Genomic DNA, 13,681 nt, shown 5'->3' on the forward strand with positions numbered 1-13,681 from the left:
AAGTTATCGCGTTTACTAACAAAGGGAAAGATTTTTGTCATTTTTGTTGTTTTTTTTTTTAACGCGTAATGGCGGCGATCTGCGATTTTTTTTGCGGTACTGCGACATTGCGGCGGACAGATCGGACCCTTGACTGACATTTTTGACACTTTTGGGGTTACCAGTGACATTTCTACAGTAATCAGTGCTATATATATATGCACTGTTACTGTAAAAATACACTGGTAGTGAAGGGGTTAACTTTATTTGGGAGGGAGGGGCTGTGTGTGTCCCTAGGGGCGTGCTTTCTACTGTGATTGGCTGTGGCTTCAGCTGTAAGGACACTGATCAACGGATCTACATAGTAGATCCATGTGATCAGTGTCTTTGCAGCGAGGAGAATGACAGGCAGCTTGTGTACATTCTCCCTCTCCCCCGCCGATCGCCGAGGGGGCGCCCGCTCGCTCCCTAGACCCTCACAAGCAAGCAACGTAGCCCTACATTAGTTTGCCTGTGAGGGGCTGACCGCCGACGTAGATAGTCGTGCGGCGGTCGGCAAGTGGTTAAATACATTTCAGTTGGGTGCGTTCAATACTTTTTCCCTGTGTCTCTCCATTTGATTACACATAACTTAATTTCTAAACGTATTGGTTTTGGTTTCCTTATACAGTATCTAAAAAAAAGTTAGTACACCCCTCACATTCTTGTAAATATTTTATAATATCTTTTGATGTGACAACACTGAAGAAATTACACTTTGCTACAATGTAAAGTAGTGTGCAGCTTGTTTAACAGTGTAAATTTGCTGTCCCCTCAAAATCACTCAACACAGCCATTATTGTCTAAACCGCTGGCAACAAAAGTGAGTAGACCCCAAGTGAAAATGTCCAAATATGGCCCAATTAGCCATTTTCCCTCCCCGGTGTCATGTGACTCGTCACTGTTACAAGGTCTCAAGTGTGAATGGGGAGCATTCGCCAACATTTGGTGTTAATCACTCTCCCTCTCTCATACTAGTCACTGGAAGTTCAACATGGCACCTCATGGCAAAGAACTCTGAGGATCTGAAAAAAAAAATAATTGTTGCTCTACAGCCCAGGCTGAAAGAAGATTGCCAAGACCCTAAAACTGAGCTGCAGCACGGTGGCCAAGACCATACAGCGGTTTAACAGGACAGGTTCCACTCAGAACAGGCCTCGCCATGGTCAACCAAAGAAGTCGAGTGCACGTGCTCAGCGTCATATCCAGAGGTTGTCTTTGGGAAATAGACGCATGAATGCTGTCAGCATTGCTTCAGAGGTTGAAGGGGTAGGGGGGTCTGCCTGTCAGTGCTCAGACCATACGCCGCAAACTGCATCAAATTGGTCTGCATGGCTGTCGTCCCAGAAGGAAGCCTCTTCTAAAGATAATGCACAAGAAAGCATGCAAACAATTTGGCGAAGACAAGCAGACTAAGGACATGGATTACTGGAACCATGTTCTGTGGTCTGATGAGACCAAGATAAACGTATTTAGTTTAGATGGAGTCAAGCATGTGTGGCGGCAACCAGGGAAAGAGTACAAAGACAAGTGTGTCTTGCCTACAGTCAAGCATTTTGGTGGGAGTGTCATTGTCTGGGGCTGCATGAGTGCGGCCGTCACTGGGGAGCTACAGTTCATTGAGGGAACCATGAATGCCAACATGTACTGTGATATACTGATGCAGAGCATGATCTCCTCCCTTCAGGGACTGGGCCACAGGGCAGTATTCCAACATGAGAACGACCCCAAACATACCTCCAAGACGACCAAATGCCTTGCTAAAGAAGCTGAGGGTAAAAGGTGATTAACTGGCCAAGCATGTCTCCAGATGTAAACCCTATTGAGCATCTTTGGGGCATCCTCAAACGGAAGGTAGAGGAGCTCAAGGTCTCCAACATTCACCAGTTCCGTGATGTCATGCAGGAGTGGAGGAGGGCTCCAGTGGCAACCTGTGAAGCTCTGATGAACTCCATGCCCAAAGGAGTTAAGGCAGTGCTGGAAAATAAGGGTGGCCACAGAAATTATTGACACTTTGGGTCCAATTTGGACATTTTAACTTAGTTGTGTACTCACTTTTGTTGCTAGCGGTTTAGACATTAATGGCTGTGTGTGGAGTTATTTTGGAGGGCACAGAAAATTTACACTGTTATACAAGCTGTACACTCACTACTTTACATTGTAACAAAGTGTAATTTCTTTAGTGTTGTCACATGAAAAGATGTAATAAAATATTCACAAATATTTAAAGGGTGTACTCACTTTTGTGAGATACTGTATGTTTGAATTTCAAGGGTTATAAACAACATGTGGTGAAAATGTCATGTCACAGCATCTTTAGAAATATATTTACCTAGAAAAATGGTGAGGTGCTCAATAGTTAGTTATTTTACCCACTGTGTATTATAGGCTTGTGACGGTATCAGATTTTCATGCTGCGATTAATTGATTAAGGTTTTGCCACGGTATACGGTATTATCACGGTATTCTATTATTAAATTTAAATTATTAAATTTCCACCTCACTTCAATTTCATTGCTGAATTTAGGGGCTTTGGTTCACTTATGCACATTATTATATAGTCAGTCAGTACAGACTCTGTGAACCAGGCCTAAAATAGGTCATCAAGCAGTGTCTGGCCTAACTGGTGATAACTGGTCCTGGCGCTCGGCTCCGATCCGATGGCCTGGTCATTAAGAGGGCAAATCCTTGTGGTCAAGAAGTGGTTAAACCTGAAGGAGGTGTTGTTTATAAATGACTTTACTATTGCTTTAGGCCTGGTTCACATGTATGCGGGTTGGTGGTTCACATGTATGCGGGTTGGCGGCCCACATTTGCACAGGCATAGCAGCCCATTGATTTGAACGGGCTGCTATGCCCTCATTTTCCGCAGAAAAAAGGTGCATGCAGCATTTTTTTAAAATTCAGTGGCCTTGAAATCCATCCTGCTTTTGCACCATGCGACTAACCTGCAGTTCCTGCTCTGGCAAGCTTTCTGCATTTTTTGTAGACACTGCTTGATGGCTATATAATAATGTAATGTGGGCTGCTATGCGTGTGGGTGTGTGTATATATATATATATATGTATATATATATACATATATATATTTATTAGAGCTGCACGATTCTGGCCAAAATGAGAATCACGATTTTTTTAGCTTGGAATAAAGATCACGATTCTCTCACGATTCTCTGTGTAACAAAAAAAAAAAATTGGGATAACTTTACTGTTACGTTTTTTTTTTTTTATTCATTAAAGTCTAATCATTGCGTTTGAAAGACTGCTGCGCAAATACAGTGTGACATAAAATATTACAACAATCGCCATTTTATTCTGTAGGGTCTCTGCTAAAAAAATATATAAAATGTTTGGGGGTTCTAAGTACTTTTCTAGCAAAAAAAAAACTGATTTAAACTTGCAAGCAACAAGTGTCAGAAAAAGATCCAGTCTTTAAGAGGTTAAACTTCCTTTCTCCCTGGCAGAGGGAAGGAAAAGATACAAATGTAATCATTTTTGTTTATAGTTAGGAGACTTAATGCTGAAAGGTGTTAGCTGTGTGAGTGAATGAGTCATCCAGCTCACTGAAATGTATCAATTCACAAGTCAGGCAGACTTGACAGAGAAACTCGGTATTTTAAAAATGCCACAATAACAATACCGTGGCTATGCAATACCGCGATATATCGAATTACTGAAAACCGGCATATGTCTAGTGTATTAGCAGCATCAGCCTTTCATTGCCGTCCCACCAGAACCTCCAGGGATCCTGTCAGCTTTAGATGGTGAGGAGACCGCACATCTTGTGTAAGCCAGGAAGTCCAAGCAAACCAGCATTAAACACACAGGCGGAAGTGAGGTCACCGAGAGAGGGAGAAGAGCGGAAGGAAGGCAGGCTACGCGCTCGGAGATAACAGCGCCTTCTACAGTCCTGACATAAACACAAACTCTACTCCCAATCGGACAGCTGTATAAGTACACAGCACTGAACTCAAGGCCATGCACCTCCACAGCTGTGAAGTGGGAGGAGAGGTTGTGACCGTGCACCAGCTGTATCTCAACTGACTGCACAGGGATGCATGAAACTACTGTGCATCCCTATGTGAGCAAACAGCCCTCGCATGGGCATACACTTTAAAAAGCCAATGTCAACCAGGCCCAAGGAGCACAAAACCGGAGCTCAGCGAGCTGGAACATAAGCTCACCCTGTGCAACAAAGGCAGGTGGCCTCATTTATAAAGATTGCCAATACACTCAGTAACAGTACAGAAAGAGGGGTGCCAAAATTAGGCCCGTAACAACGCATGCTGCAAACATTCAGGGAGTCATGTCTAAGCTAAAATTTGACAAGCTTATGGTACGCACCAGAACCACAAGACACCTGATAGTATATCACAGATGAACCTGGCTATTTATACACTATTATCTAGTTTTCCCAGACCAGTATTTCAATAGTTTCTACTGAAAAGTAATAGGAAATGACAGCACAGAAAATTCCCAGATTTACTGCCTACAGAACTACTATTAAAGAACTACAGACGCTACCTACTAAATACATTTTTTCAGAGAGTAAAACTTAGAAGATATTGGTTAGGAACACCCTTTTGGGTAGATCCAAGAGTCTCCTTTGAAGAAGAAATTAAAGAAGTCCTGATCCAATCTATAAGTGCATGAAGGTAGAGGAGCAACTAAGCAGAAATTATGCCTCTACAGTCAAAAAAAAAGCTGGAGGATCGGATTCAGATATCAGCCTATCAGTAAATTCAAACTAGGATGCTTCTAAACTGTTCCAGTCCACTCTTTTTACATTTTACTCTTTGATCTCGAAGTTCCTGCATACTTTGCAGATTCTCTTCCGTTTACTTTCAATTTCTAAGGACTTCATGTCCCATGGTACCTTGCTTTCTGCAAACAGCGGTTTCTGTACTGACTCTGCCTTCTGAAACTGAAAAGATTTCAAAGAAGTAAATGTGTAGGATTCTTCAAAAAGTTTACAAACTTTAAAATCCTACAGATTAATAGGTGGTCTTCCTCATTGAGGGAGCTCACAGGCTTAGAGGGGCACGCTGATAAATGTCCATCTGGGAAGCTGCATGGACTGGAAGGAGAGTGCTGGAGAGCTGACCGGTACAGTGGGGAGGTTTGGTTCTGGTGGCACAGAATTGCCTACGAGATGCTCCAATACTCTCCCACCACTCTGATACCTGGCCATGTTTTTCCTGTGTTAGCGCCTGCACGCTGCAAACCCTAGGAGCTGTACATCTGTTCTTCACTCTAAAGCAGGATCTGCAGACATCCCCGTTTTACTGATCTCAGGCTCCCTCCTATCACAGGGCTTTTTCAGGAGGGCATTTGACAGGCAGCAAGCAGGATTTATATCACCTACTCGCTGTGCGATTAACTCAGCTGCCCGTCACCCACCTACCGCCTGTCGGAAAGAGACCCATTTCATACATATTAGTCCACACACCAGGGGTTTGTTTTTTATATGTTTACGTACTTACAAACCTTCCCAGGTCCAAAAGTGAATATGGAGCAGAATTAAGTTCAGCCCTTCTCAACAGCCCCAGTTTCTCATGTGGCCCCCTTGGAAAAATGAAATTGCCCATTCTTGCTTTAGATTTTTCAAAGGCCTGCATCAGCAAGCACTTCAAGAAAAACTGTGATAATAAAAAGGTAAACCACCATTTTAGGTCATTTTAGTTTAGGGCTAGAACAAAACCTGAAAAATAAAAGTAAATTAATTAATGCAGCTAGGGTTGCACTAATACCGATATCAGTGCTGATACTAAGCATTTGCACGAGTATCAGTACTCCTGCAAATGCACAGATACCTGAAACCGATACTTTCAGGTTCGGGTCTTTGCTGTCCGCGGGATTCACCCACTGACAGCTGAAATGTAAAAAATGTAAAAAAAAAAAAAAAAAAAAAAGCATACAATTATCGGTTAAGGAGCAGGGCCGCTGCATTAACCAATGACTCATTCAGCTGTCAGTGGGGTTCCACTGTTGACAGCTCAAGCGTTAAAGAAGTCCAGCAATCGGAGCAGTAAAAAAAAAAAAAAAAAAAAAAAAGCAGCCGCTGGGCTATGTTTATTAATAACACTGCTCAGTGCTAAAACACTAAGATAAAAAGAAACCTTTTTGTATCAGTTTCTTCTTCTACAGATCAAAGGGATGAACTTCGATCTGCAGATGAAGTCAGTTTCAAGTAACCTGTCAAGTAAAATAAAATTTGTTTTGTGTTTATTAAACGTTCCTCTGTTTAACTTCTTATAAACCCTAAGAGCCGGTTCACACTGGGGCGACTTGTCAGGCGACTTAGTGCATTGGAACCGTTCTAATCAGAGTGACTCAAGTCGCTCCAACTTAGAAAAAGGTGCCTGCACTATCTGGGGGCGACTTCAGAGCGGCTTGCATTGACTTGCATTAAAAATGGATTTTTGTAAGAACTTACCGTAAAATCCTTTTCTCTTAAGCTCATTGACAGACGCAGTCCTCTTTGATTAATATCAAATTGGGTTATACTGCCCTCTACAGGAGTAGGACACTAGGCAGAAGAAAACGTTCTGGCCACACCTTAGGGGCAGTCCCAGAGGGTATATCCTCTCTCTCTCTGCTACAGGATGTCAGTTATGTCACAAAGCAGTGTCAGAGAATTTAACCCAACCCAACTCAAAAATAGAGGGGCGGGTACTGCCTCTGTCAATGAGCTTAAGAGAAAAGGATTTTACGGTAAGTTCTTACAAAAATCCATTTTTCTCTGTCGCTCATTGACAGACGCAGTCCTCTTTGATTAATATCAAATTGGGACGTCCCAAAGCAGTGCCACAAACGAGGGGTGGGATAACGGAAATCAAAATCCAATCCAGAAGGCCCAACCGGTGCCAACTAGAAGTCTTAAAGGCTCATCAGACAAAAGGATGAGACTCAACTGAACTGACATCCTGTAACAGAGAGAGAGAGGATATACCCTCTGGGACGGCCCCTAAGGTGTGGCCAGAACGTTTTCTTCTGCCTAGTGTCCTACTCCTGTAGAGGGCAGTATAACCCAATTTGATATTAATCAAAGAGGACTGCGTCTGTCAATGAGCGACAGAAAAATAAGTTGTTTGCAAGCCATGCTGAAGTCGCGCTGCAGGGGGCGGCTTCAGAGTCGGGCGGCTTTGAATCCGCCCCAGTGTGAACCGGTTCTTACTCTAATCAGCCTTTACTCCTTATTCTCCTTCATTTAATTTTTTTCCTGCTGATCTTTTATTTTTTTACTTCTACTTTATAAACAGTTATTAAAACTTTTTTGCATTCTACGTAAATATTTTTACACCTTTAAAATAGATTTACATGTTCCACATTGAAAAAAAGTGCAAATTGTAAAAAAAAAAAAATAAATTTGTAACTTTTCAATGCTTTGTACCATTGCTGACAGCTGAAGTGTAAACAAAACAGTTGCAGCAGGTATCGAAAATTGGTATCGGCGAGTAAAAAAAAAAAAAAATTATCGGTACTTAAAAAAAAAAAAAAAAAAAAAATAGTAACTGTGCATCTCTAAAATGCAGGCATCAGAACTTTATAAAATGGTTACTGAGTTTAGATATAATTTAATAAAATAGCAAAGGATTTCCAAAGCACTAAGGATTAACTAGAGACAGTACAGCAAATGCTGCCAGACTGGAGAATTGAAACCATATACTGTGCTGTGTGATGAGGGATGGGTTATCACAAGCAGTAATTACATTCTGTTAGTAAATATTAGTTTGTGCCATTTATTGATGCCTCTGAAGAATAGGATATCCTATTTCAGTGATCTTGTAGTAACACAGCCCACTGTCTGTTATGTGGATACTTGCCTTGCATCAGTGAGTGCAAGATATTTTATATTCTATATATTTCATATATTACAACCTGCAACAAAGGGTAGACCTTTGGTGCAGGCAACTCTGAGGAGTGAATCAGCCATCATTAAATTAGAAAACATTGGGATTGGTAACCTGCTGTTAAACAGCCTGCTTTAGGGGAAAAAAAGGTTGCATTTCTTGACAGTTTTTTTGTAAGCAACTTAAAAATAGCAGTACTTGGCAGTCGCAAAGTATTTTTCATCAAGAAGCTGAATTAGCACTATAAGTCAAGTTGTATAAATGTGTCAGCTACAAAGAACGTTAGATTTTTAGTACACGTGCCCTCCGTCAGGCCATCATTCTGCCATGACTAGCTCCTCACAACTCTCACGCAGCAATTGGGCTCATAATGTGCCCTGCTTGTGAAAGATGCTGCAGGCAAAGAACTGGAGAGCCTCCAAGGTATTTCTTACAACCGGCTCAGGTGGGACTAGAGCAGAGCTTAATTAAAATGGGAAAACTGTGTGGATACTGAACACACTTTAAACACCTCGAAGGTGGTAACTAAAATATGTAGAGTAATAAGGAGCATAAGATAATAAACACAATCTTCAGTGCTAATGAAAAAGGACATTAGCATTTTTAAACAATGTACTGCAAAGTACGACAAGTGGTTTTACCAGGCAAGAAGAAAAATCTGCCACAGGGACCCACAAAATCAGGGTTTGTAACCTTCCTCTATTCCAGTGGTCTCCAAACTATGGCCAGGGGGCCAGATGCGGCCCTTTGTCAGCCTTTATCCAGCCCTTGGGGCACTATTCCTCCGACTGACAACAGTGGTGCATAATTCTTGTCAGTGATAGGAATAATGGGACATTAGTCCTCCAACTTACCACAAACACTTTACTGACTGCCAAATCTAAGACATTTGCTGAAGGACAGCAAACTGGCCCTTTGTTTAGGAAGGTGGAGATCCCTGCTCTATTCTATTATAGAAAGGCATTTTTTATTTTTAATGTGTTCGAAAAGTTATCCTAACCTCCTGTCTTCAAAGCCATGTCAGCTGAGCCTGTTCAGCATCCTTACAGCCATATTTCCTCCACCCAGGCAGCCAAGGTGCAACCTACAGACTGTAGAATGACTATGAGCTGCTGTACTCAAGCATACAGCAGTGTTACCACAAACAGGAGTACAGCAGTATGGCAAAAATAGAACATTTCCTATTTTTGCATAGACACACCCGTAAAGAACAAACCCTACCTCTTTTACTCACGTTACACCAAGAACACTGCAAAAAAAAAAAAAAAAAAAAAAATTTACTAGCATACATGTAAATTAAGAAAGATATACACACACACATACATACATGTATATATATATATATATATATATATATATATATATATATATATATATATACACACACACACACATACATATATACATACATACATACATACACACATGTGTGTGATCTAAAATCTGAATGTTTCATTTTTCACAGTATGCTTTCTGACACACCAGTGTAACACCCACTGGATACACTGACTCATCACTCTGTTCTATTAACAAATCCAGGCTACATATAACTAGAATGGAAAGGATTCCTTGCTTTAAAAAGTTATTTGAAGATTTTCACCACCCAAGATAAGAAAAATGTATAAAAGGATGCAGCAAATACAAAACAAATCTCTATGCAGATTCTTGTCTGATAAACCCTTCTAAGTCGATAATATGCTTAATCCACGACTAAATACATCCAATTCTTTTAGCCAGGTAACAAAGACTACTACTGAAGCATGCCTTTCGAATTACAACAAATACAAATCATGGAGAAATCATGAAGGGATCTAGTGGTTACTGGAACGCACCTTTCTTTCAAAGGCTAGAACTTGACCGCAGCTTGCCAAAAACATCTGTTTCCAAGAATCAAATCTTAAAGAGGAGCTCCAGTCTACCAAAAAGAAATTAACAGTCAGTAGCTACAATTATTGTAGCTGATGACTTTTAATATAAGGACCTTTACCTGTCCAAGGATTCAGCGATGCTGGCACCTGAGCTAGTTCTTCAATCGGTTTTGGGTGTTGGTGCCGACATCTTCACCAAGGGAAACTGGCAGTGAAGCCTTTCCGGCTTCACATCCGGTTCCCTACTGAGCATGCACAAGTTGCCCTGCGCTTTCTGAATGGTCCCACCGTCTTCTGGGACCTGTGTGTGTCCCAGAAGGAGGGGGGCAATCTTACCTGGAAGTGGAAGCAAACAAGCTCAGCTTTCCATTTTGGGCGGAGCTTCACTTTAAAATAAAGACTTTTTTTTTTTTTTTCCAAACAAACATGTCATACTCCTCTGCTCTGTGCAGTTGTTTTGCAAAAAGCAGCCCAGATGCTCTTCTTCTCAGGATCCTCACCGGCGCTCTTGAACCCTCTCTCCTGCCGTGTGGCCCAAGAGCAAGCAGCTTGCAATAAGGGCATCCAAGTAGGCTCGTTCCCGAGCTGCAGCTCTGCCTGTCCATTTACACACAGAGCCGAGGCTCGGACCTGCCCCCCCCCTCCTCACTGGCTGTGACTGACAGCAGCAGGGGCCAATGGCTCCACTTCTCGGGTACCTAACCAGTGCTCCTGGCTCCTCCGTTCTGCCAAGGGCCCCCATAGCTCTCAAGCTGCTGCTCTGTCTGTCCATTCAGACACAGCACAGCTGGACCCCGCCCCCGGTCTCCTCGCTGGTTGAGACTGACCGTAGTGGGAGCCAATGGCTCTCGCTGCTGTCTCAGCCAATGAGAAGGTAGAGAGTCTCTAGAAAGCCGAGGCTCTCATGCTCAATCACTGGATTGAGATTGGGGTCTGTGGGGGCTGCTGCGCAGAGGTGGTTTTTTACCTTCATGCATAGACTGCATGAAGGTAAAAACCTTGAGCCTTTAGAACCACTTTAAGATCCCGGTTTGTACATGCTTAAACAATGCTAAAAGCATAATTTTTTTTTTTCTAAATTAAAAAAAAAAAAAAAAAAAAACGTACCTGCTCTGTGCTTTTTACACATAGAGCAGGCCCATTGGAGTCCGCCTGCTCAGCAGGGGATCTGCTGAGCGGGCAGATGGCTGGTCTGTGTGCACAACGCTTCTGCAGAGCGGACACAGCCTGCTCTACTTATGGGTGATCAGATGTAAGTGGACTGCCTGTCCGTTTACACCTGACCGCCATCCAATCCACCCGTTTTTAGCGGACAGGATCAGATCAGATGTCAGTGGGTCCAACGGACAGAAAGCAGCTGAAGCCTGCTGACATCACAGAGCTGGTCCAGACTGGGGTAAGATCGTCACAATATGGTCGGGGATGCGACCGACACCTGGCTTAGCCTCTCAGCGAGCGCAGGGGAGCACAGAAGAGAAACGATGACTGACAGTCACCAGCTCTGTTCTCATGGAGCTCTGAGAACCGAGTGATCAATGGTGTTTGATCGCTCGGTTCTCAGTCTTAGAGCAGGCGGGGGACCAGTGCTTCATCCACCTAGGCAAGTAGGATTCTTGAAAAAAAAAAAATCCTCAAACGTCTTATTCAAGTATGGATAAAATCTTGAATAAAGATTGGATCATTAGGGAGTACTTTATCTATCGGAAGGCACCAAACTTTGGAGATAGGAGTAGTAAAAAAAACTTCTTAGATCCGCCAGTGAGACCCAAGATGTTTTGGAATAAAGTCAGGATTTTATGCCTGCAGGAAATGCAGAGCCTGCCAACAAGTGGACACTCATTTTAGGGGGTTAGCAATGTTCAAATCTACAGCGAATGGGAAGGAGTTTGAGATTAAGGAGTTTATCTCATGTTACTCCCCACGTAGTTTATGCCCTCGAATGCCCATGTGCGCTAATGTATATAGGACAGCACTAAAAGAACATTGGGCAAATGTGTTTAAGCATATCCATAACATTTGTATAGGTTTTAAGACCACAGTGTATCCTTGCATTTCAGACACAAACACAATAGGAACCCCTCGGGCTTGAACATTTGGGGTAAAGTTAAAACCCAACCAGTATGGAGGGGAGAAAATAGAGTGAGGGATCTGTCTAGACGTGGGAATAAATGGATTTACCTAATACTTTGAGTCCCATGGGAATGAATGTGGAATTAGATCTGAATTGTTTTATAAGTGAATCATTTTGAGAGGGTGTTTAACAAGAGATATATTTTTAGGATAAAAAAAAAGTGTATTCAGTATACATGGACCTGCAATTTCTAATGTAAATATGGTAGCATATTGTGTTAGCACAGGCAAATTTGTCTTTTTTATTATAACATGTTAGAATTGTGGAACTATTTATTTTATATAAAATGTTTAAATAAATTTGCCTAGTATATTTTTAGGCTTTGCATCAACTATAGGATATTGGGATAGGGAATAAAGGTTTAGTGGATTATGAATTTAGATAATGGGTTTAGATAACATATATCCAATGCGATTGGAATGTAGATAGGTGAAGGCTCCCATACACGAAGAGATATCAGAGATCGTGGCTATCCCTGTAAGAGACATCATAGTTATGGATTATAAAGCCGATTAACATCATGTATGTTAAATGACTATGTGAGGAAAGCACTGCATTAACAATAATCAATCCACCTGTGCCCAATATCGTGCACTGGGTGTTTTGCCTTATATTGCATGAGTATTACGTATTGGATGTATTGTACTAGATGGGTCTAGGCAAAAAATGACAGAGCTGTATATAGGTGCATCCTGCGAAGATGTCCAACAACGAAAACGTACTTTGGGTGTGAGCTGGAGAGATTGCCATCACATTGAGTCGGGTCGGCTCGCAGCAGCTAGAAAGTTGGAGCCAGCCCGCACATGATCCAATGCTGTTTACACTTGTGTCAGTGAAGACACTTTTAAATGGGAGTTTAAACTGTTTTTAATAAAGTGGGAATGTTTTTAAAGGATCTTATGCTATACCAAGTTCTTTTCTCTTCCACTGATTTCCTCCTTGCCTGAGATATCCAATCGAGAGTGAGAAAGGAGAGTTTTAAAAGATTGATCCAGAGAGCTGCAGGACTCACTCCCTACAAAAGAAAAAGCTTGCATTATGGTTTATCATATTACCAACCATTCTGTATGGTGAGTGAATTCATTATAAGAGGTGGTGGATTACATTTTTTGTTGATGTGGCATGAATATAAGTAGACAAGAGGAACACACAATCTTTTATTTTGATATTCATATGGCACTATTTTTGGACACTTTATTCACATTATTTCAAAGGAACTGTTTCAATGGATGAATAATGTAAACGGGGACTGCTCTTTAAAGGGGGCACTGTAATCGTAAAAGGGACTGCACTGAAAAGAGGCACTGTATTGATTACTGTAGCCCTTTATAGTGCAATCCCCTTTTAATCACAGCCCCCCTTTAAAGCAGTCCCATAGTGTCGTTCGTGTCCCTTCACCTGACAGACCCCCCTTTACATTACAGTGCCCCCTTTAAAGAGCAGTCCCCGTTACATTATTGTCCAGGGGCACTGTGATGTAAAGGGGACTGCACTTTAATGAGAAGAAACACTGTAATGTGAAGGGGAACTTAGGACACTGGCACTGCTTTACAAGGGGAACTGTAATGTGAAGGGGGACTATGGACATAGATATTAAAAATGGGGAATGTGCTGTGAAGGGGGGCTGAGAACAGATTGGAAAATTGACTGCCTTGACACAGGTCTCTAGTGCCAAAAAGGTTGGGGAATGATGCTTTAAGCAATGTGAGACAACTTTGTTACAAATAACAAGACTTTCCACTTTGCTGCATCTGTTTTGTCCAGCCAACTTAGACCCCGCTCACACTGGGGCGACCTGGTCGCCTGACAGGT

Source organism: Pelophylax lessonae (genome assembly GCF_965119305.1).
Source record: "Pelophylax lessonae genome assembly, chromosome: 2".
Classification (NCBI taxonomy): Eukaryota; Metazoa; Chordata; class Amphibia; order Anura; family Ranidae; genus Pelophylax; species Pelophylax lessonae.